Genomic DNA, 23059 nt, shown 5'->3' with positions numbered 1-23059 from the left:
TGGTGCTGCTCTTTATCCAAGCCATGGACAGTGACCAAAGAAAGTTTCTGTGACAGACAGCAAGGTCATCACCAAGAAGTGACTGGTGAGAAGAACATGGGTTCCCCAGATGCTCCTGTGAGATGGCACCTGCCATGGTAGAATACATCCAAAATACACTTCCAGCAGAAATTGGAAGCGTTACTCTCATTATAATGAAATGCAAGCTAACCCTGCACCGGCCTCGTTTCTCACATTTGCAGCTGCTTGTGCTGGTCTGCCTGAATTCAAGGGCTGTCATGATGATAAAGGGATCAAACCTTCTTTTTTGACCATTGCTAACCTTACAAAACAGAAACTGAGGAGATACTGTTTTCTATGAATACTTGGGGATACAAATAAGGACAAAGAAACATTTGAGAGAAGAACAAATAGGTCTTAAATGACCATAAAGAAACTAATTGCTGCACCTAAAAATTAGGAAATTTCCCAGTGTAATGAACATCTTCAAAAGTGAAAAAAGTATACTGAATGTATCATTTGAGAATAAATTATGGCTATTTTCTCCACTGTTGTAACTGCATTGTTCAGATCCTTAGAGTGGATTCCTATCATACTGGTATACCCAATTTATTTTTTCTTATTTATACAAATAAAATCATATCTACTTTAAGCGAAGCCAAACTCCTTCAATCACAGAGTTAAACTAGCAGCAAGCAGCCAGCTCCTCTGGGATGTGTTTACAGGCAGTACTGTTTTGATTCACATCCTGCTAGCATCTCTGTGACTGGAAAATGTTAAGGTCAAATCAAGGTAATTTGTTTGCTTCCCTTCTGTGGTAGGGCCATTTCCACTAGGGCTCTTGGACAAAATAAACACCAATATCTTCGTACAGCTGCTCAACTAACTAATAAGCAAAGCTGTTACTGCATTTAGCATCCACCCATATCACTCTAACAACACCAGGTACATCCGGACACCCACAGAATCACACTTTCATGTTCCACCTCATTTAAAGGTACAAGTCAGCATCTGAAAACATTTAGCTCAAGCCATTTTGCCTCCCTCTTCTAGTTCTGCGTCAAGACTTCACACCTTGGTTTAAGTTCACCTGGGATAAATGGGGATCTGATCCTGTCTGTCCAGTGTAGAGTCAAGGCCACAGCTGCTCTCACCAACACAAACGAGTTGCACAGAAGAAAACCTCCTCAGCTGTAGTTGTGTCCTGATGAAGGAGAACTTACTGGGGGGAGATGCTGAATGTCCCCTGCCCAAGGCACTGCACACACACGTCTCCATTCCACCTGAAGCTGCCATGCAAACCCACACAGATCCTACACCGTGGGCAGTTTGACAGCCACATCTCCCATCCGGATGAAGAAACGACCTTGATGTGAGCCAGGGGAGAGGCACAGTCACTGCATCCCCCCAACACACACTTCGAGACAAAAGAGGCAACAGGGATTAGCACCACATCAGTCAGTGTCACCAGGCCCAGTGTCAGTACCCCGACAAGATAAATCATATCAAACACCAGCTTTTCCCAGGAAAACCGGGTGAAAAGCTAATATGCACCTAAAACTGAAGGGCTGACATCTGTGTTCGTACACATATGAAGTTATCTCACAAATTTAACACATCACACAAACTGCTTCACATTCATATTGAAAAAATACCCTGTCAAGAAGTCTAAACCTCGGACCATACAGAGCTGCCCATCAGCAGGGGTCTTTGGAAGGCAAACCAAGTCCCTGCCAGTGCTGCACAGGGAGCTGCTCACTCAGCACCACGTGAGAGATCAGTGAATGCTTTAGCAATAAGAAAGCACTGTATTTCCAAATCAGCACATCCCCAGTGAAAAGCATTGCCTTCCCCTCGGATTGGATTGTCCCATTTGAGAGACTGAAAAGCTCCAAGTATCACATGCCTGTGGCAAACCCAGGTACCCACAGGGCCTTGGGAACAGCTCCAGAGCAGCAGAGCAGGGACTCCTCTGGCACAGCAATCCCCAGGGACGGGGCCTGCAGCGAGTGCTAGGGACAGGGACACGGCAAGGGGGCTTCTGTACCCTGGGGCTCTCTCCCAGCCTCCACCAGGAAACCAGCCAGCTGCACAACCACATCTTCCAGTCCGGAATTACTACGTTCAGCTGAATTAAGGGAACTTAATTGTAAAGCAGATATGTCTCAACTTACAGTATCTTTTAAAAAAGATGTGTAAAGTAAAGAAGGAACACAGAATATTAGCTGGTTTTTGTTTTTTGTTTTTTTTCCTGATATTCTTTAGGAAACCTTCTTTTAAAACTCAAAGTACTACTGATTCTTGAAAAAAAGGATGCTGCAGAACAGTGCTTATTCGTCTGATCATCTTGATTCTGAAACACAGGTCAAGGAACCTTAACAGTTTTGAATTTCAGCAGACTATTCTCTTCTATAATGGTTTGCACCTGATACTTCAGTGTAAGAAATTACAGAATCCATTGATAACTGTAAATCCAAAAGACAGCAGTACAATAGGAGGGTTGATAACATAAATGTAAAAATTAAGGAAGTTAAGAAGCCTGTTTAGATATCACAAGTACATCTCTGCTCTCCTTCTGTCCGAGGCTGTTATAAATTGCCAGAGGTTCTGTGGCTGGATGTTAATCAGTTCCTGAGCATTAGCAGCATGACATTGCAGAGCTTTCACACGTAGTATTTATGTTCGTACTGGGGGAAAAGGACACACCATCCTTGAATTTCCAGACTTACAAGGCATTTTTGCTCCCAAGATAAAAATCTCTACCCTGGCTATAACCCTGTGCAAGATGCAAGCCATTTCTGTTTTAAGTCCAGAAACTGAAGTTCAGGCAGCCTCCATGAAATCCTGAGCAAGGAGGGAAACAGCCAAATGCAGCCCATGCAGTAGCAAATCCTGCCTCCCCTTCCTCCAACATGTCTAAGTTTGCCCATCTAAAGATTTGGAAGTGAGACAGACACACCAGATATTTGAAAGAAGAGCCTTGGCAGGCAGGTGGCTGTTTGCCACACACACAACAGTAACAAGCTCTTCCAAAGGCCCGCTTGTGTCAGGGAACCTGGGGGAAGGAAGAACCAGCTCCCAGCTCCAAGGGAATCGTGAACCACTGAAGTTACCTGCTCAGAGGTAGCAGTTCTTCATTGTGGAAGAAGAACACTCCATACAAGCAGAAAGCAGCTGCTGGCCTGTGGGATGAGGCATTCCTGAGTGCTGCACAGCTGAAGGAGGGGCTGCCCGAGCTTCTTATATAGGGACATTCGTCCAAAGTGTAATCAATCAGCTTCCATTCACAAGGAAAAGATCATGTTTATGCTTCAAAACACAGAAAATGTCTGCATAGCAGGATCCTTTGTTTTCACAATGTTCAATCACTGCACCAGGGTGGAGAACAACCAGCTCAGGAAAACAGGATTCAGTGAACTCCAGGAGAACAGCACCAACCCTCCCTGGGGAGCTGAGGGCTCCAGGTGTTCCTCCAGCAGCCCCAGCACACCAGCCCGGCCCAGCTGCTGCAGGAGAGGCTGTCCTGTGACAGGTGTGTGTTCTCTGGAGGGGTGCAGCCTGACTGGAACCTCTCCTGCACAGGAATCACTGCCCCGAGCTGGCCCGTCCCACAGCTGCACACAGGGCTGACTAACAAACACAGTTCTTCAGGTGCTCCATGGAAACTGGGAACACTGGACCATGTGAAAACACCATCCCACATCCTGCACTGCTACACATAAAGCATTTTTTCAACTTTCTACAAAAAATAAAAAATATCTGGAATATTGCCATAGTAAAATATTTTTGTTCTGTTGCAATATGATGCCTGGGATGCCTTGAGATGCAGAGAAAACAAAGGAAAACTCTTGAAAAAATTGCAATAACTTGAATTACCTCAGCTATCTGAAAAAAGTATCTTCTTTTAGTATTTAAAATTTCAGTCTGAAATATATTAATATTTATATTATAGATCAAATCAATATGCTACTAATACAAAACAATTCAATAATACAATATAAACTCATACAATGAACTGCATCACTAAAACAGCATTTGCTAGAATTCTAACAAGGCGAGGCTTCCTCAGCCTGAGGTACTCCACACTTCCTAAAAGCGGGAATTTGTGATTCAGGCTATCTTCTTTTGCATCTATTACAGTGAAAAGATATTTAAAACCTACTCTTATGAATAGCAATAAATGCAATAAGTTTAACAAAAGCTCTTCTCCTCCTCCACCGTGCGAGTACGTTTCCAGGCTGGATCAGTGCAGGAGCAGCCGCCCGACGGACGGTGGGTGGTTCCTCCCACGCCTTTTGGAGCACTCAAGTTGGCCAAAATAAAACTCATCAGACAAATGCAACTCCTGGATTCAGTGTGCCTCTAATTCAACACTTTTTAGGTTACTGCATATCTCCGGGGTGGGTTTTTTGTCGTTGGATTTGGGGTTTTTGTTGTTGTGGGTTTTTTGATTTTATTTCAGTGTCAGTACACGACTTGATGAATATTTTTGTGCTGCTTAAAAATAACCTCTGTGTTCCACAACAAAACTAAAAAACTCTCTCAGTGGTGAAAGACTGACTACATCGGCCTGAACAAAAAGCATCCCACAACAGGCAGTGCTCTCTACCAGAACTTCCTTAAGAAATGTCAAGTCCTTGAACCAAAGGAAGTTTTTCTATCAGCCTGTCTATTCCGTAAACAACTCTAAACAAGGATTTTTTAAAAATTATCTTCTGGAAAAGAACATGTTTAATAACAGTGAAATCTCCCAAATCTCAGTGTATCCTGTTGCTGTGATTCACACAAAGAAACAACAGCAAAACTAAGAAAACTCAGGGATTTTCTTTCTTTATGTGATAGTCTAAACAACACAGAGCAAACGGGCACATCTCACGGGTCTGTGGGCCAGTCTGGGACTTCTGAGTTCAATGTTTTTTCATCTCTTGTCCGAAATACCAGCACTGCCAGGAACAAGTGTTGTACCAGTGACCTCACTGCCAGTGTTTTCTGTTCCAGCTGAAACACGGCACTGGGCATTTTCATTACATTAGTTAGGAGGACAAAGCTGGATATGAGGGATATGGAGCAGCAACAGATGGCAAGTTCTGTCAGCCTATCTTTGATTAAGGATGAATCAAACAACACAGCCCAGCAGCAGGACTGGATCACGAGCACCCTGATAAGGTGTGTGTTACAAAGAGTCACGTTCTTGGTATCTTCTCCAATCCTTTCATCAGTTTGAGTTTTGCCTTTCTCTTTGTAAGCTCTACAGAGCGTGGACCTCCCTCTATGTCATAGAAGGGCACATCAATTTGGAGTTTAGGTGCTGGTACGGTACAAATGAAATCTCCTTTCATTATATGCTCTCATTTCTACACTGTTGTCTTGTTTCTCAATAAGAATATCTGGTAACTTCATTTTTAAATAAGAACAGGAGGAAAATATTAGCTCATTTTGAGATCTGTCTCCCTACGTATCTTTTGATACCGTGCAAAACTTGAGCTTGAATCTGAACAAGGCAATCAGGGAACAGGGCCATACAAACACACCCGTACATGGAATGTTTCCAGTTAACACTCCAGTTCTTCACTTGCCCAGAAGCCCCTGCAATCACATCACATGCACCATCTTGGCTTTATTTGGTGGAAGATATTAAATACTTCAGCTTTAAGCACGTCACACCAACACGGAATTTAAAGAGCGATCATTTGTCTGAAATTGTTTCAGGGATCAGTGAATTTATTTGGTTTTAGTTTTCACCACTCAGATTTGCCTCCATGATCACAAAGGCACAAATGCTCCATTCCCAGGTTACACAACGGGAAATTCTGCCAAGGCAAGACAGTGAAGAGCACGGTTTTGGAACTGAAAAGGTTCCTTTCAGAGTACTAAGGATGCATTGCCTGCTGCTGCCTTCCTGGGGAAGAGGACAAGAACCCATCACAAACTGGGAAGTCTCCTGTTCACATCAGATTTCTAGCAGAGATGGTCTAAGTAAGATCATTTAAAGCAAATTAAAGGATAGACTAGGTGCTTTCTATTTGGACACGTGTAATGCAAATGTTTTTGAGTACATTTCCAAAAACCTGTTAAAAGCATAGCCCAGGTGATAACCTACAGCTTATCACACCACGTAGGGGCCACAAGCAGCTTTTGTGAGGAGGTGAAGACAGGGAAAGTTTTTGGCACCCACAGAAACTAACAGAATTTTTTTAAAGCTTCTTCCTTGTTCCCTTACAGCTAGACCTCATGAGAGAAAAGGCAACATCTGGCACCACATCCCAGCTCCTCCTTTTCCTCACTTGCTCCCAGATCTCTGCTACTCTTTGCCCTGCCTGGCACTAGGAAAACTGCCACTACCTTCAGCCCCTCCACCTCCTCCCAGGACATTCTCCCTTTTGCTCCTGCTGCCTCTGGAGATGGCCCCAATCAGTCTAAGGACATTTCCTGGGCCAATCTGACACCGTGCAGGGCCACCCCTGCTGCCAGCCAGCACAGGGACCCCCAGACCAGTGAATCCCACTGGAGTTTCCCCCCCCAGTGCTCCAAGATGTACCTCATTCATCAGAGAGTGGGGACCCGGCGCCCTAAACTGCTCTGCATGAACTCAGTTACCCTGAAGGCCAGCTCATCCCACAGCCTGCACAGGGGCACATCCCAAGGATCCCACAGCCACGGGGGAATTTCATTCACTGCCCACAACCACCACCCCACGGCTGCACAAACAGTAAACACATCAAAAATCCCCCCACCGAGCTGTGATGCAGAAAGCAAGTTTCAGCTTGTACACCTTCAAAGGGTTTCCAATAGATTCCTTTCTCCTCTTTAGTAATGAATTAATCACAATACCAATCAGAACATTAGATCAGCTGTAACATTGATTTAAGGTTCACAAAAAGACACCACATTTCAGTTAAAACACTACATGAGGGGGCTTTAATTTTAATTATTTCTTGAATAATGGATCAATCACTCTCAAACAAAGTAACAACTCCCAGTTTCATTTCCTCTACTAAAATAAAGGCATACTTAAAATGATTTTTAAAAGCCATTAAACAGGAATTTGACCTGTCTTCAATTCCTAGTGCTAGGTAAGAACTCTCTAAAATGCTACACAAAGTAAAAAAGGGGAGGAAGATCTGTAAGAGTTGGTCATCAAGACATTTCTTAGCAATTTCCTTTTCTTTTGTAACCACAATATCTTAAAATTACAATAACAGGAGAAAAACACATGAATAATAAAAGTATGCCCTTTAAAAAAAAATTCTGTTAAAAAGGCATCTCGTTTAAAAATACCGTGCACAAACTTCCCAAAGTTGTCTCCGTTTGCCCGCAAGAGCAGGATGCCATGCAGAGGACTAGGAAGGTGCAGACAGGCACAGCCATTCTGCCGGGCCCCAGCCGAAGGCTCTGCCCTCCCCTCCCGAAGGAAAGGCAGCAGCAAACTGGCCGGGCTGGTTCCCGGCGCTGCCCCCGCAGCAGCCAGCGCTCGCTCTCCAGGAAGCGGGGCTGACTCACAGCCCAGCCCGAAAGGAGGACAAGCCCGAGCCCGAGTCACCTCCCCGACCCCGGGACACGCGCCGGCTCCACCGCGTCCCGAGACACCACGCACAGCCCTCTCTCCTCCAGCCTTCCCCTTTAACGACAGTGTCGGGGACTCCATCATCAAAAAACAAACTCATTCATCTCCCGTGAAAGCCAAGGAGTCCTTCCTTCCTTCCTCCCTCCCTCCCGAAATCCAGGTCTCTCTCCTCCGCCTCAGAGTAAAGGAGCAGCGAGAGGGAGCGGAGCAAAGGTCTGAACGCTGCTGTCAGCTGCAGAGATTTAACTGACAAGACACTGTGATTTTCTTCCGAGCAAGTAAAAGCTTTGGCAAGGTCACCAGAGGCAGTTTTTGGCTGTCTGCATCCATGTCTTCCCCTCCCTCTGCAAACCTTCCCTGAGCAGAATAAATGAGTATTCCGTTTGGATAAAAGAACATGAGAAGTTATCCAATGAACTAGGACATCTCACAGGCCTCAGGAAAAGCAGCTGAGAATCAGCAAAGCTCCCAAGCGTGCCCAGAGAGCTCTTGGTGCTGGCAGCCCCTCCAGCTCCACTCCAAGTGCTGCTGCCAGAGCCAGCTCATCCTGCTCCTCGGGAAGGGCCATTCCACAGGCTTTGGTTCTGGGCTCGGCTGTGGTTACATATTTGCTCTCCATCTTCACTAGCAGTGGAACTGCCTCAATGACAGCACATTGCAGTCAAGGCTGGAACAGCAGCAAGTGATAGTTACAGGTCGTTCCGAGAGCCCAGTTTCAGATCCAGCTTTCCAGTCACTTGCACATAAAGCTCTGTTAGGTCTTTTTCTTTTTCCTACTTAATTACTGAAGTTTGAACCAGTTTACTTGTAGAGTGACAGTATATGCCATATTCATAAGGATTTGCTGTCTTACTTTCACTAGAGAAAAACCCCCCAAACCCAACTAAAGCTGCTGAACTTCCAGAATTCTGACCTGCACCAGCACGGGTTCCTCGGGAGATGCCCACGCACTTGTACGAGATGGTGAAACACATTCTTCCTGCAGCAGCTGTTTCCAGTTGTGTCCCACCCACTCCTGGCACACCAGGTTACCATTCTGAAGCCGGGCAGCCTCTCCAACTCCTGCACTCCTGCAGCTCTGGGCTCCCAGGCCACGGCAGCAGAACAGAGCCTCGCAGCCCATTCAGAAAAGCCCCCTGTTCTGGGCACTGCTCTGCCCAACCACACTGGCAACAGCTGGAAAGGAGCACAGCTACTCCTGCAGAGCAATCCCTGGAACCCAGACCCCCTGATCCCACTGCAAATGACAGGGAAGTAACTGAGAGCAATACAGACCTGCTTGCTCTTTAGGGGTCTTTTCTGTAAAATATTACAATAAGCACATCCTGGTACTAAAGCCAACTACTCTTGATTACACTCACTGCAATTTCATTAGGCTCACTGAGCTCCCTGAACCAGTCACTGCTTTCCTGCACCAGACAAATAACCCAATGTTGCAGGACCTGCTAATTTTCAGCATCACAACTAAGAAAGAAAAAATACCCCACAACAAAATTAAAACATTACTCACGGAGTCCCATCTTTCAGAATTGCTTTTCATCTGTACTTAATGTATTTAAATAACCTACATAAAGTGAAGCAGAAGTACATGAAGTTTTTATTTACGTTTCCTGTTTTGTTAATATGCAGGGTGTTTCTCCACAGAGGCTTCTCTCACAGTACATGAAGATTTCTACACTAAGCACCAGACACACATTACTAATTGAGATTACTATTATTTGTACGTAGCACATACTATCACTCAATATAAAGAATACACCAAAATGCATTATAGATCTTATTTTGCTACTACACAAAACTGCTATAAGAAAAGTAACATATCCTATTGCTTCCCTTGTTTTCATTGTGTGACTGAAATCACGTTCATTGTAAAGGGATCCTGCACTACTGTTAAAAAAAGCAAACTCCAAAAGGTGTTATCTTATTGAAATTTTAAGAAAAACTAGAACAAATTCTCCCCTCTTATAGAAGATTACTCTTTCACTAGACTTGCTCCAACTGCGTTTTATAGCAGAACTTTTATTATTAGTACTGCAATTTATCCTTAACATCTAACAAGATGAAAGGGAAAAAGACATAGTTTTTACTGGAAAAGGCCCATCAGCTGTTCTACCTTAATTAAAAATATTAATAGCAACTCATTCCAGTAGCAATAAGGCCCTTCAAAAGCAATTTCAACAGAAGGAGAAAGTTACTGCAATCTGCTTTCCACAGTCAGGTTACATTCGTTTACATGTAACATTGTAGTGTTTAACAGAAACATTACAGAAGACAAGTGCCAACAAAAAGCTCTCAAAACACACTCCCTCCACCTTAAACATGATGGACAAGACTGAATTAATGTCTCTGCATAAGCTAAACAAGTATATTTAGTAGGTTCCCATATTTTTATGACAGTGAACAATTTATTTACCTCAAAAATATAGTTATTAATTAAGGGGAAAACGTTGTCATCCTTGTTGTCTCCTAATCTCTAAACTCCAAGTTATCAAAAAATCAGAATGCTGTAAAAACTGAAAAGCTGGTTCATGCAATGCTACTGCTCTCAGTCCAACCACACCTTTTCCTTCAAACAGTCGAATCTGGAAGCAATGACTAATGTAAAAGTAACAAGGAGCAGAAGGCTGTTTAAAGAAAAAAAAAAAAAAGAGTACAAAGGTCTACGGGGCCAACACAGGCACTTGAGAAGCACCCCGTTCTCCGCCGGTGAGCTGGGGATGCCTCCGGAGCGCCAGCCGGGAGGGGGAATGGACCAGAGCAGGCTCGAGCCATCAGCTAGGGTTCTCCTGTGCTGAAACAGCCCGGGTTCAGCATCAGCATTAATTTTATTGTGCCGACACTTCATTTCCCAGCTCTCCCAGCCCGAGCCCCGGCGGTTGCAGTCGGTAACCGGCACCTGCAGAGCACTTTCTGCTCTGGCACTGCAGCGAGCCCGAGGCACGGCCGGCGGCACCTCCGCGGGCAGCGCGGGTAGCCGGCCCCGGGGCCACCGCTCCCGCCCGGCCCCTGCCCGGCCCCTGCTCCCACTGCTCCGACGGGAGAGCGGGGGCAAACACCGCGTAAAGTTGCCGGAGCCCCGCGAGCCGCGCTCCCGGTGCGGGCCGGGGATGCTCCGCCGCTCCCCGGTAGCGGCCGGCGGGAGCGCGGCTCGGAACTCTGCGGTCACACAGCGGGTACGAAAACCTACATTCGATCCCGTGCGGGGAACACCGCGGCGGCAGCGGGGCCGGGGACCCCCGGGAGCACCGCGACGGCAGGCGGGGACACGCGGGAGCAGCGGGACGGCAGCGGGAGCCCGAGACCTCCGGAGCACCTGGCCGGCCCCGGGCAGCTCCCGCCGCTCGCCCCGCGGTGCGGCCGCCCGGGGGCCGTGCCCGGCGCAGCTCCGCTCTGCCCGCGGCTCCGGCCCGCGCACGCCCCGCGCGCAACGGCGGGCCCGGGCTCGGCGCGGCGCTCGGGGCAGCGCCCGGGCGGCGGCTCCTCCGCCCACAGGGCCCCTCCGGGCGGCCCTGCCGGGCTCTCCGCGGCCCCGCGGGCGCGGAGGACGCGCCGTGCTCCGCCCGCGGGCCCCGCGCGGGTCCGCCCCAGGCGGCGGCGGCAGCGGCTCCGCGGCTCCTCGGCCCCGGTGCCTCGGCGGGCTCCGCCGCTCGCCCCCCTCGCTCCAGCCCCCCAGCCCCACTCACCGCGCGAAGCGGCCCCGCCGGGCGCGCCCGCCCTACCCCGGGGTCTCCATGGTGGCGGCCCCGCCGCCCGCCCCGGCCCCGCCCCGCCCCGCGCGCCGCGTCACGCGCCGCCCGGCCAGGCGGTCGCGCCCATTGGCCAGGCGGGCCCAGAGGCCGCGCCCCATTGGCTGCTGCCCCGCGTTAAACCCGCCAATGGCAGGGCGAGTTGAGGTTGCCGTGGTTACCGATGCTGTGCGGCGGCGGGCACAGCGCGGGGCCGGGCCGGACCCGACCCAACCGAGCCGGACCCAACCGAGCCGGACCCAACCGAGCCGGACCCAACCGAGCCCGACCCAACCGAGCCCGACCCAACCGAGCCCGACCCAACCGAGCCCGCGCTGCGCCCGGGCCGGCTCTGTCGGGCGCGCCCGCGGGACGGGCCCGCGGGGCCGGACGCTGCCTCGCGGTGAGTGTCCGAGCGCGGCGGGGTGCAGCCGGGTGAGAAAGGGGCGGTGCGGCGGGGCCCGGCCCTTCGGCCACCCCCTGCCCCGCCGCCGGAGCCCCGCGGGAGCCGCAGGCCGGCCCCGTCCGGCCGCACTGCTGAGCCGCGTGCTCCGGGATGGCCCCGCTCGGGCGGGGAGGTCGGGTCCCCGCAGCACGTACGGCCCGCGGGCCGCTCCCACCCGACGGGCCGAGTGCAGGCGTCCGATAAAGACTGGAAGGTACTTCCTATGGTGTTTGAACATCCCATCGCTTTGAAGCTCCTGGTCGCGGCTGAACTCTCTTGATGGCGTAGGGAGCGGTAGATGGACTAAAGAAAAGCCACTATCTCTGAAGATGCTGTAAAACACTTTAATAACAGGTTTTGTGTGGGAGGGCACGTGTGTTAAATGCTTGGACACCCTTTTGCATCGTGTGCTTGTCCTGAACAGACCACCTGGGCGTGTCGCAGGTACCTGACTGGTTTCCCATTCACGTTCCTCTCCTCCCTCCTCCCCTCCACAGCGATAGGCACTCACCACTTCACTGAGGGATGCAGCGATGACACTGTAAGTGGCTAAGAGGAGCCAAGACCAAATTGCCACTTGAATCTTCCTAGAAGTGCATATGTTCTCATTTTATTCTATTATGCTTTTGCCTTTTATCTTTTCCTGGTACTTGTCTAGCACGCTAAAAGGCTCTAGACACTCTCCTGTAGGCAGACTTGTGTTAGGTGTAATTCAGCGAGCAGCTCTTGCTGTCTGAAGAGGTTGTTTTATTCACCCCTTCCCATTTCATTGAGGCACACTGTGTAGAAATCTTACTGTAAACTAACCAAGAATTATCTGCATTTTTACTTGTGTCTTTTCTTTCCATCCAGGTCAGTTTTTCAGTTTAGTGTCTGGTGGGATTCACCATATTTGTATCTTGGGCATAAGGACACGTAAGAACTGTGATGTGGTTTAATCAGTGTTGACACTATAGGTAGAACTGTGCCCTTCCCCTCTGTTCAGGAAGGAACTGCAGGTAACAAGGAGGTAGCTGAACATGGAGAGTCACCTTTAAACTCAGAATTCTTGTAGTCCCTTCTCCTAATTTCCCACTAGGAATGCAATCTGCTATGCAGAAACTGTGTAGGTTATTGGTATGATACTTAATCTATGAGGTATTTGCTATTTGCATGGAATAATGCAGTAGGAGCTCCCACAGCATGATCATATGCCACATTGAAAACACCTGGCAGCTGTAAACAGGGGTCTTGAGTCCTCACTGCTCTGAAGATCGCATGATTCATACCATGTGAGGTGGATATAAAATGTTACCAAACCAGAATAGTGGCCTCCTTCTAGGAAATGGGAAACAGGAGCTGAGAGGAATAACTGTAGAAACTTAGTAAAACAAAGAGTAACAAGGGCGAAATAAGTGGGGGAAGGGTCAAATGAGAGTGGAGAACTAGGGAAAAGGAAAAAGAAAATGTGAAATATGTAGATCTAGAATAAAGGGAGGAGAAAGTACAGAACCTCTGAGAACAGTGGCCTTGCAAGGTAGTTTCTACCAAAGGTGTACTGGATTAATTAAATTGACTTCAAATCAGTCTCAGCTGCTTTTAACCTGTAATTTGGGTGTTGTGGCATTGGCTTGGCTTCCACAGATAACAGCTTTTGGCAAAGAAGAGGCTTATTGCCTCCAGGTGAATGTAACCATTCCTGCAGTCGCTGTGGGGACTGTGGAAGGCACAGGCTGCTGGCAGGACATGGGAGGTGGCACCATGCCACCTCCAGGCCTCCCAGGTTCTGGGTGGTTCCAGGTGGGGCTGTAAAGCCCAGAAGGATCAGAAGAGGCTGGTCCAAGAGCCCTGTATCCCCATTGAGCTGTGCATTGCGAGGTTTGGCTGTGCTTTACACTTGCCCACTGGGGTGAGATGGGAAAGGGCAAGAAATACTGGCAAGAAGGAGAAAGGGATCTTGAGATGGTTTGTTTTGGCACAACACAAGTCTAAAGAATGAAAAGTAGCGTTTGAGATCCTGTCAGGTTTGGAAATATATTGAGTGACTGTCAGTGAAGAGCAGCTATTTCATTCTATCTGGTATTAGTCATCCCCTTACAGCTGCTTTATTTGCTTTGGCACCCTGAGCAGCCAATACATTATCTAATTGACTGCTGTGTGTCCCAGCCCAGCAATCCTGCCTGGTTATCCCTGCACTGAGCCCAACAGGGACAACAGAGGCTGTGCAAAGGCACCCCATTTTAACTTTGCACTGCAAATGGCTGCATGCTTTGATTCCTGATTCCATGAGCTGATAGTGGGCTTTGTCAAATACATGTTTCAGTTCTTATATCAGTTTTGGGATCAGCAACAAACAAGTACAGTTTCTTTTTATTCACCTTCTTGGGGATGTATCTTGAAAGTAAGATCTGTTTTGTTCTCAGCATCATTTGGAAAGTCCTGATTCTACTCTGTTTGCAGTTCATAAGAACCTGCGTGCCATGTTTTCCTTCAGAACCTTACTGGTTTCTTTTGAGCCTTGAATCTGATCTCTTAAACTGATTGTGCTCCTTTTCATTGGTTGAGAGGGCAACATAGTTAGCAGGCATTTGCTAGTTGTTTTGCTGCTGTTGTGCTCTTTCAATATTTCAAGTCCTTATGTTTACCTGCTTCCTTTAATGTATTCTGAAATTAATCCAAATTCAAGTCTTTCTTTTTATGTATATTCCATCTTTAATTTTAGTGATTATTTCCCTATTTGCAAGGTTATTTAGGTTTTCTTATTGGATGTAAGCATGCAGGTACCGTGACTAAATAGTGGGAATTGTTGGCATAGAACACTTGAACCTTGGAAATGCAGGGTTATGAAGACAAATATCAGTCACAAAACAGTGTTGCTTGCTTTTTTTTTTTTTTTTTTTTCCTGGAAGCTATTTAGGGCTATCTGTTTTATCTGTAATCTGTTACAGATACTGAAACAACAAAAGTTGGGGAGAAAATACCCGGAGAAGAGCGATGCCCATGGCAGGCTAACTGAACACACGGGCAGCTGTTTAGAGCTCACGTGGGAATTTATTTAGATGTGTGGGTTTTTTCCCCTCGTTAAAACATACAATTTGATTTCAAAAGTTTCTGCAAGCCATTGTGTTGATATCACAGCAACTCAGACAATCACAATGCAACTGATTTTGGCTAATTTGGAGGCTGTAATTTTATTTGGTATAAAAAGCACTAAATGTTCTCCTGCTTTTTCTCCTTCACCTGGGAGGTGTGGCACCTAACAGGTGTATTTCTGCAGCAGTGGGGGACTGAGATTTTGCTGTTTCAGCGAGGGCTTTTACACAAATGTTCAGTTTCAGACAGTGCCGTTCAAAATTACTGCTCTGCCGTGGGTGGAGACTGCCTTTCCCTGTGGCACAACAAAACAGTGGGGAAAACTGTTTGGATACGGCCAGGTTGGTTGTATTTTCTTCCTTTTTTTTTTTTTTTCTGCATGGCTTTGAAGCATCAAGTAGGAGTATTTGATTCAGGATCCTACAAAATGCTCAGCATGACCAGCCTTCTGATGGCAGAGCTCCTGTGCTCTGGCTCAGCTGCCACGGGGAGGACAATGCTGCCCTGTAAGGATATCTCCAGCCTTCCTCGTGCCAGCAGCAGGATCCTGCAACTGTGCAGGCAGCTGGATTTCACAATTGGTGCAGTTTCCCCAGAAACCTCCCCAGCACACATGCTCTTATTTCCTCAGTTGGCTCAGTTTCCTGGTGAAGTGCACTGTTCCTGCCTCAAACACTGCACTAAGCAGTGGGAGAGTAGCTGTGGGCAGAGGGAACAGGGGGCCTCCTCTTTTGGCAGGAGGGGGGAATGTTTTGCCCTGGATACCTGTTCCAGCAGAATGGAGATTTGAGGAACAACAGGTTGCTGGATCACAGTGTAAGCTCAGTAACCTTTTCTGGACAAAAGCAGAGCACCCTGTCCCCATATATTCTTTCCCCTGGTGGTGTGGCCCCAGAGCCATGTATGGGTGTTGTGTTTGGGCTGCAGGGGGGCAGGAAAAGGGACATCCTCGGGTGAGCTGTGCTGCTGAAGCCAGGTCCTAATTGTGAAGCCAGGCTTGGTCACACATGTGCACCTGTTAAGTCAGGGCTACTCTTGGACTTTGCTGCACTTGACAAGACTGGACAGCTTGGCAACAGCCAAGTGGATGGTTTGGTGAGAGGATGGGAGGAATCACCAAGTAGGATGTCCAGTAAAGACAAGAAGGTCAGCAGCTGGCCTATTCTGTGGGTTTTCAGGTCCCTGTAAGTAAAAACATAAAAAACCCCTAACCAAAGCACAAAACAACTCCCCCCCAAAGCCCACAGACACAGCAAGAAACCCCACCACCCTGTCTGTGGACAATGCAGGTACTTACATCTGCTCAAGGACAGAGGAAGGCCTGCTAAAATCCTTTGCAGTTCTACCAACTGCTGCAGTTCTCAAGCTGAACAAAATATTACCCATCTTCTTGCTAGGCTGTGTTTGAGGCCTGGGAAGAGTGTTGAGAAATTAAACAAATTGTAATTTTTTGTACCAGACCAAGGATATAGAATTTCCAACTGAAATCTAGAGATCCCTATGAATAAGGAGGCAACAAAGAAAATGTATATGCAAAAAGAAGATTGATTCATGTTTTCAGACTGTACATTTCTAATAGCTGGAACTGAGAGGCCTCAGACAAGCATGGCTTGTTTTTTGTAGTAGCGTATCGGACAACATTATGCAATAATTTAAAGTGCAGTTGTGCCAAATGCTTCCCTGCACATAACTCGGCCTAGCAAAACTGGCAAAAGCTGTACAACATGATACTGATGCTCCTGACAAAATAACCTGCAGTGGCTCCTAAATCACATGAATTATCTGTCCCTCTGGCTTCTCTCTTGTAGGCTGCAAACAAATGTTCTGTTCTGACTCCTGCTATGCTGCTGAGACAAAAGTTGGCTGGGCTGACTCAGGGATGGTGCTACAGAGTCTTTGGTGTCAGCACAACCTCACAAGGTCCTGCTCCCTCAGGTTCCTCCTTCCCCCTGGCCCTGGTTGTGTCCCACCTGCAGCTTGGTGTGGGAAGGGACCTGCGGAGCTCAGGCAGGTGAGGTGCAGAATTGCTCTGAAGTAGAACCATAAATGTGCAAATCACTGCAACTCCAGACAGCCACAGCTCCTCATAGGCTGTAACAGGGAAAAGTATCTTGGCTTAAGGAGAAATTGGACTTATTCAGACAGTCATATGTTCTCAAAGCACTGATAAGCTGTACCCCCAACAGCATAAACTAATCCAGCTGTATCCTGCCTGCAGTTCATTAGGAGATGCTGGCACAAATTGGACTGTCAGCAGAGCTGTGGGGAGGGGGCCTCCAGCAGTGGGGCAGGGACCCTTTCCATACAGATTAGGTTTTCTAAAGTAAAAAACATCAGGAACAAAGCTAGCATGAAAATGTGGTAGGTGGAAGTGCTTTAATTTAAAAGACTACACAGAAGATGTGCAAAATGTGAGGACAACTTAAAATCACCTCTTAAATTCCATAAAACAAGGAGCTGGAGTCCTCTTTCCCTGCCTGCATTGAGAAAATCTGGGCTTTACTAGATAGAGAAAATGAAGCTATCATGACTGAAACTGCATTTCCCATTGTTCATTTTGCAGCACTGGAAACAAAATCACATTGGTTGATTCATCTGAAGAGAAACGAGGCTGTGATTTAACAGCTGGAATCCAGATACTTTGCACAGATTTTCTTAAACCCAGTCTTCAGTAGGTGTTTGTTGTTTTTTCTTAGAGTGGCTCAATGGCTCCTTTTTACTCTGAGCTTCTTTAGCTGTCTCCCATTGAACTTTTGCTGCTCCTTGGTATTGATTGTTTCAGTATCTGATGGTTTAGTGGTTGTGATGCCTCTTGCAGAACACACTGTTCTGCTGCAGCTGCTTTGAGGTCTTGCTGCTTGACTCTCCTTGCCTGTAGAACTGCATCCTTATTCCAATGGCCCTGTGTTACTATACATGGAATCCACCTTGGAAATTCCTGTGCTACAGGGCGGATCCTGCCTCTGGATGAGAAGTGCCAAGCCCAGGTACTTTGTTATACTGCAGGGAACGTTGATTCTCTGCAGTTTTGTGTTACAGCATCTTTACTTTTGTAGTGCTAAATGAATTCTGGAGATGTGAGTATTTTATCTGATGGATGCAGAGCAGCAGAAGGGGAAGTTGCTTGCTGCACTGTTCCAAACATCCCACTCTCCACACAGCCTGGCCAATAACAGGTGTGATTTATGGACCAGGCAGGTACAAGTTGATTTAAAACATTTGTTATTTCTTCAGTAATGGAGAAAATTATAGAGTGCTATAATGGATAACTCAGCCTCACATCTTCCAATAAATCTTTAAATGAATGTGTTCAAGCATATTGTTGGTAACTTTTGTTATCTATGAAAGTAATAAATAGGAAGCTAGATGAAACGTTAATAAAAAGGATATAATAAACGTGCAAATTTCTTGTGTTCAATGCAGAAGTCTGTAAATGATGCCTCAGAATTTCTGTCTTTAGTTCAGTAAAGCAGGATTTTGTCCAGGAGTTGTGGCTGGCCCGTCCCTGAAAGTGTCCAAGGCCAGGCTGGATGGAGCTGTGAGCAACCTGGGCTAGTGGAAGGTGTCCTTGCCCACGGCAGGGGGTGGGACTGGGTGGGCTTTAGGGTCCCCCAATCCCAACTGTTGTATGATAATTAACCTCTGGAAGTGTCAGAGGATTTTCTCAGTTCGTGCTCTCTCTCAGTCAAACCTTGCAGTTGGCAGATGTGCTGGCTGCAGCTTTGCAATCAACACATTTGCTCAGTGAAAGTGGATTGAGCTTCTTTTGTTCAAAACAACACAACCTAAAATGCCACCTGACTCACTTGAGCCAATGTGACATGGTGACTTCTTTTCCTACCCTTTTTATGTCAACTTGTCGACTTCTAAAACATTTACTTTCTTTTGTTTATGTGCTTGTTGCAATGTTTTTTCTATGGGAAGTGCTTTTAAAGTTTATTTTGTCTTGGGTTTTCTTAAAATATTCAAAGAATGGAGGGGGACTAGCTGTCCCTTGTAACATGCAGATCCTTGGAAAGCAGATGAGCTATTCCCTGTCCTTGCAGGGTGACAGAGCAGTCCATGAGGCTGATTGTTTTAAGTGTTACTCAAATTGATCTTCCTACTTTGGATTAAGTTTTACTTAATGAGGAAGTAATGAGATTATCATAGACAAAAAGGACTATGTCTCTTTTGGGAACGCACCATTTCAGAGACTTGACTTTATTTCAAACAGATCCATAATTCTTTCTTCAGGGGAATGTAAATTTAAATTGCAGTCAAACTATGGGACTTCTCTAGCAACTGTTTTGACACTGAATTATTGAAGTATTATACTGTGTATTTTCCTGGGGAAAGGATTGGCTGCTGCAAGATTAGCACATTCTGGATGGGTGCCATTTTCAGATAGTTAGTTCAACCAGAAGAGAATGGATCTGATTAAGGGATAAAGCTGGTTATTTGTTTGTTGTTTGTACTCTGTGCCCTACAATGGGACTGATTCTTTGCCTCTTTTCCCTGACAATAATTAGGATGAGAGGGTTCCAACAACTTCATGTTAATATTCCTTTTCTTTGAATGAAAACATGCAGTAGCTAAGCAATAACATTTCCATTAAACTTTAAAATCTTAAAAGAAGCCTTCCACAGATTTTTAAGGAATCTCCAGCTATTCCAACAAGGGCCTGAGAATAAGGGATATCTGTGTTGGGGGATTTTTTCTGACTTTGTATTTTTTAGGATCATCTGCCCTAATCTGCAATCCAGGTTCCCACTGATGCTGTGTTCCAAGTTTTCAGTCAGCCCGTGGTTCAGCTCTGGTTTGTAGTGCTGTACACCCAGGATAAGTTACTGAGCCTCTGAGGATTGTGGGATTCACAGACATGAAGAGCAGCTGCTGCACTGTCATGGATGGTGCTATTAAACTGGGTTTTGTGTGGAGCTGATTCACGTTATTGATTTTTGCATTTAATAATGTGACTGATTTAAAACATGCATAGAAGGTTGTGTTTTAGAAGGCACATCCAGGCTGTTCAGCACTGTGCCCCCCCCCAGCAGTGCTGCCCTTCAGTGCCTGAGCAGCAGTTTGGCTGGGAGGGAGAAGTGGCACTGGGGACCCAAATCTGCAAAGAATTGTGTGTGCAAATGACCTGTTGAATGGAGACAGAGGAATTAGGCTCCTTCCAAGTTACTGGTTAAGCTCACTGGGAGCACTCACAGTTGTGGAACCAGGGCCTGGCCTGGACCTGACTCATCCCCAGGAGCAGCCTGGGGCAGACTCTACTTGCTCCAGAAATGCTGACTAACACTGGGGAGTTTAATTTCTATTTAAATGAAAGGGAGGAGGATCTTGCCTCAATATTGGCTGTTCCCATATGCAGGAATAAACTGATGTTGTATACCTCAGGCACCAGCAAAGGTTTCCACTAAGAAGTGTTTGGTTGAATTGGAGATGTAATCTTTTAAGAGGTCACATTTGTTATTGCCTAGAAGAGTTCAGAATTGTGGTGAAATACTAAATTATCAAAAGGAGGAGATACTGAGGATTGGTAAATCTCATGCTTTTTACTGCTGCTAAAAGATTTATCTGTGTCTGGCTGCAGGCAGAGCTGAGTTGGTGTTCTTGGGGGACAGGTTTCTGTGTACAGGGGCTTCTGGTTGAATTGTCTGTACTTCTTTCTAAGATGCATCCAGACTTCTGGTCTAGGGACTGTATTGAAGTTTGAGCCGAGTCTTGAAGCACGGGGTCTGAATTTGGGCTTAGGTGGACTCTTATAGTATTGGAGAGATTTTTAGCTATATTGGCATTAAAGCAAAAATAAATTTAACTGGCAGTGCTTTTATCATTTTGGTTGGTACATTTGCTTACTGAAGATAAAATACAGGTTTATATAGATCTTGTCCTTTTCCAAAACCATGTCAGCATTAATTTTCTGTGTTTTAGTGAGATCATAATGTTGAATTTATGATAACAGAAAATGATGTCCGTGAAAAGCTGAGATCAAATACAAACGTATGATGTCACTATGGAATAGAGAAATGGGGTGGCTAGAAGGGAACAAGGACTTGGTTAATCAGGCACAGTAGCCTTAACATTACAGAAAACTGCCCATAAGTTTTTTCTGCATCAGTTCTGTTTCTGGAGATGTATTTGCCTGCTTTCTTTTCAAAGGAGGTAAAGCTAAGGTGAATATGTGAAATTTTGTTCAAGTGCTGACATTAAATCAGAAATGTGTCAGTAGAAAGATATTAACAATTTGCCAAAGGGACAAGTAAATAAATAATCCAGAGGGGTAGCTCTCCTGCTGCTAATCTTACTGGTATCCATAGTTATTTTTCAAAAAGGACAGCATTTCCTGTGTTAGGAGAAGCTTGTCATTTAAATCTGGCCAGATGGAGCCAGATTAGGCTGATGGCTCCCAAAATGTGCGATCCAGGAGAGTGATGCTGACGTGGCAGCTGCACAGGGGACAGTCATAAAAGGGGGTTAGGGAGGGAAGGGGGTGTGATGGGTCCAATCTCCTTAAAGCTTTCAAGTGCTTCCAATTTTTCATGAATAAGTTGGTTTTGCCTTTGGTTTAGGGTCAGATAAGAGTCCCTGGTAGTATACTCTTCCCAAATTTATCAGTAGAAGTAGCACTTGGATGGTGAGAAACCAAAAGAAAGTGGGGGGGAGGAAGGCTTACTGCCTATAGCAGAGAACTGGGGTTTCTTTTAAGCTTGTGAAAGACCAGACTGTCAGCTTCTTGTGCAGTTATTTTCTGAAGACAGGTGTTTCATCTGGCCTTTACGTTATTCAGCATTTTGCAATGTCTCCTCACCCTGATTTGTTTTATTAAGCTAATAAAATCTTAGCCCTACTGAAGGTAGGCATGGTGCAGTAATGAAATTGTCAGCTGGTATTCCCTTTCTCTTCTTCCGGCTGAAGTTCCTGACCTGGTTTTCTTTTAATTTATTTCTAAATCCCTTGCTCTTGTTTTTGACCACGAACAGCAGAGCTGGAACAGGTACTGTGAGCTGATGGGGAAGGCAGGAGAGTAACCAGAAGCCAGCCTGGAAATCACACTGGGGAAAGTCCAGGTTTGTCTTGCAAGGTGCTGCTCATTCTGCCAAGGCTGGGTAGGGGTTGCTGGTACTTACAGCAACAGTTTGCATCCTCCTGTGCAGTTGCACAGCACGTAATGCTAACTGGCAGAGCTCCCTAATGCAGCTCTTTGCTGCCTTCTTTTAGAGCTTTCATTTTCTCTCTTGTTAATGATTTCCTTGTGGCTGTGTCCTAAAGAGCTGTGTTTGAAAGTTTTAAATGCTAAGGTGTTAATCTTCTGGAATCTGTTCATAGCCTTTCTGGTCACAAATGATAAATGGATTGACCAAGTTCCTGGATAGTGTGGTCGGTTCAAGCTGCATTTTGTGGATATTAATAACTAATGGCTAAAAAAACACCACAGAAACAAACCTATTCCCAAAGAAACTGTGGCAAGGGAAATTAAGTTCCTCTGGTTTGAAGCAGTACTGCTTACTGAATAACCTTCCTTAGAAAGGAGGTATAAAAATTTAAGTTATTCTGTTGCACCCTGTGAAGGCAAAAATATGCTTTAGTGCAGTTAACTCTTCCTGAAATGGATATTTCTACTCTTTAAGTAGTTTAGATTCCAGAACGCATAGGTGTATGGAAAAAAAAAATCATTAGCTGTAACTCATTAGCTCTGTTCAAGCAGCAACAAACCTTTAAAAATTAATAATTTTCATGAGGAATGCTAAGTCTGTGTTGTAAGATGTAACATACATTCAGTGCAAGATTTCAATTGAAGCTGACAGGGAGCCTGCTGGGGAGGGGTTGAGCAAGGACCCCCAGAATTAATCACCTGTCAGTTAAATTTCTTGGGTTTAAACCCACAAATAATTCTATCTTTGTAAAGTGTCTTTATGATGTAAATACACGAAGCCTCACCCTAAATTGATTTCCTTTCCCCTTTAATACTGATTCTACAACCAGGAGAAATACTAACATCTCATAGAATTTAATGGGAGCATTGACATAGTTGAAATTACTCTTTTAAGGTTATAAAATACAAAAATACCAATAGTCCCTTCAAGAGCAAAAGTATGAAGGTGATTAGAAGCACTGCCAGATGCAAAATCTAGTGACTCTTGTTAAAAACTAAGATGTACCCTGAAACATTTGCATCACTTTCCATGAACTAGAGTGGAAATGCAAGAGGAAGTAGAAAAAAAAAATCTGCTACATGTGATTCTCCATGGGTTATGCTTGCAA

The 23059-nt window shown here is 46.0% G+C and overlaps 2 protein-coding genes across 6 annotated transcripts in view; one reads left to right on the top strand and one right to left on the bottom strand.

Annotated features, from left to right (window-relative positions):
* Positions 1 to 11307, bottom strand: part of PKP4 (plakophilin 4) — an 83564-nt gene extending 72257 nt beyond the window's left edge. The window contains exon 1 of one of the 2 annotated variants that reach the window (XM_027734575.2): positions 11248 to 11307. The gene's annotated coding sequence lies outside the window, so the exon portion shown is untranslated. Of the gene's footprint in view, positions 1 to 10751; positions 10912 to 11247 lie in introns of those variants that run through there. The other variant, XM_027734576.2, reaches the window with a different exon arrangement.
* Positions 11308 to 11539: 232 nt separating this feature from the next.
* The window catches only part of CCDC148 (coiled-coil domain containing 148), a 53671-nt gene continuing 42151 nt past the window's right edge, over positions 11540 to 23059 (top strand). For 2 of the 4 annotated variants that reach the window (XM_039380478.1, XM_039380477.1), the window contains exon 1: positions 11540 to 11692. The gene's annotated coding sequence lies outside the window, so the exon portion shown is untranslated. The remainder of the gene's footprint in view (positions 11693 to 23059) is intronic. The other 2 variants (XM_039380479.1, XM_027734587.2) reach the window with 1 other exon arrangement.

Source organism: Pipra filicauda, unplaced genomic scaffold (assembly GCF_003945595.2).
Source record: "Pipra filicauda isolate LSUMZ 115617 unplaced genomic scaffold, ASM394559v2 scaffold196_size3971931_pilon, whole genome shotgun sequence".
NCBI lineage: Eukaryota > Metazoa > Chordata > Aves > Passeriformes > Pipridae > Pipra > Pipra filicauda.
This window is presented reverse-complemented; position numbering and strand designations above follow the sequence as displayed.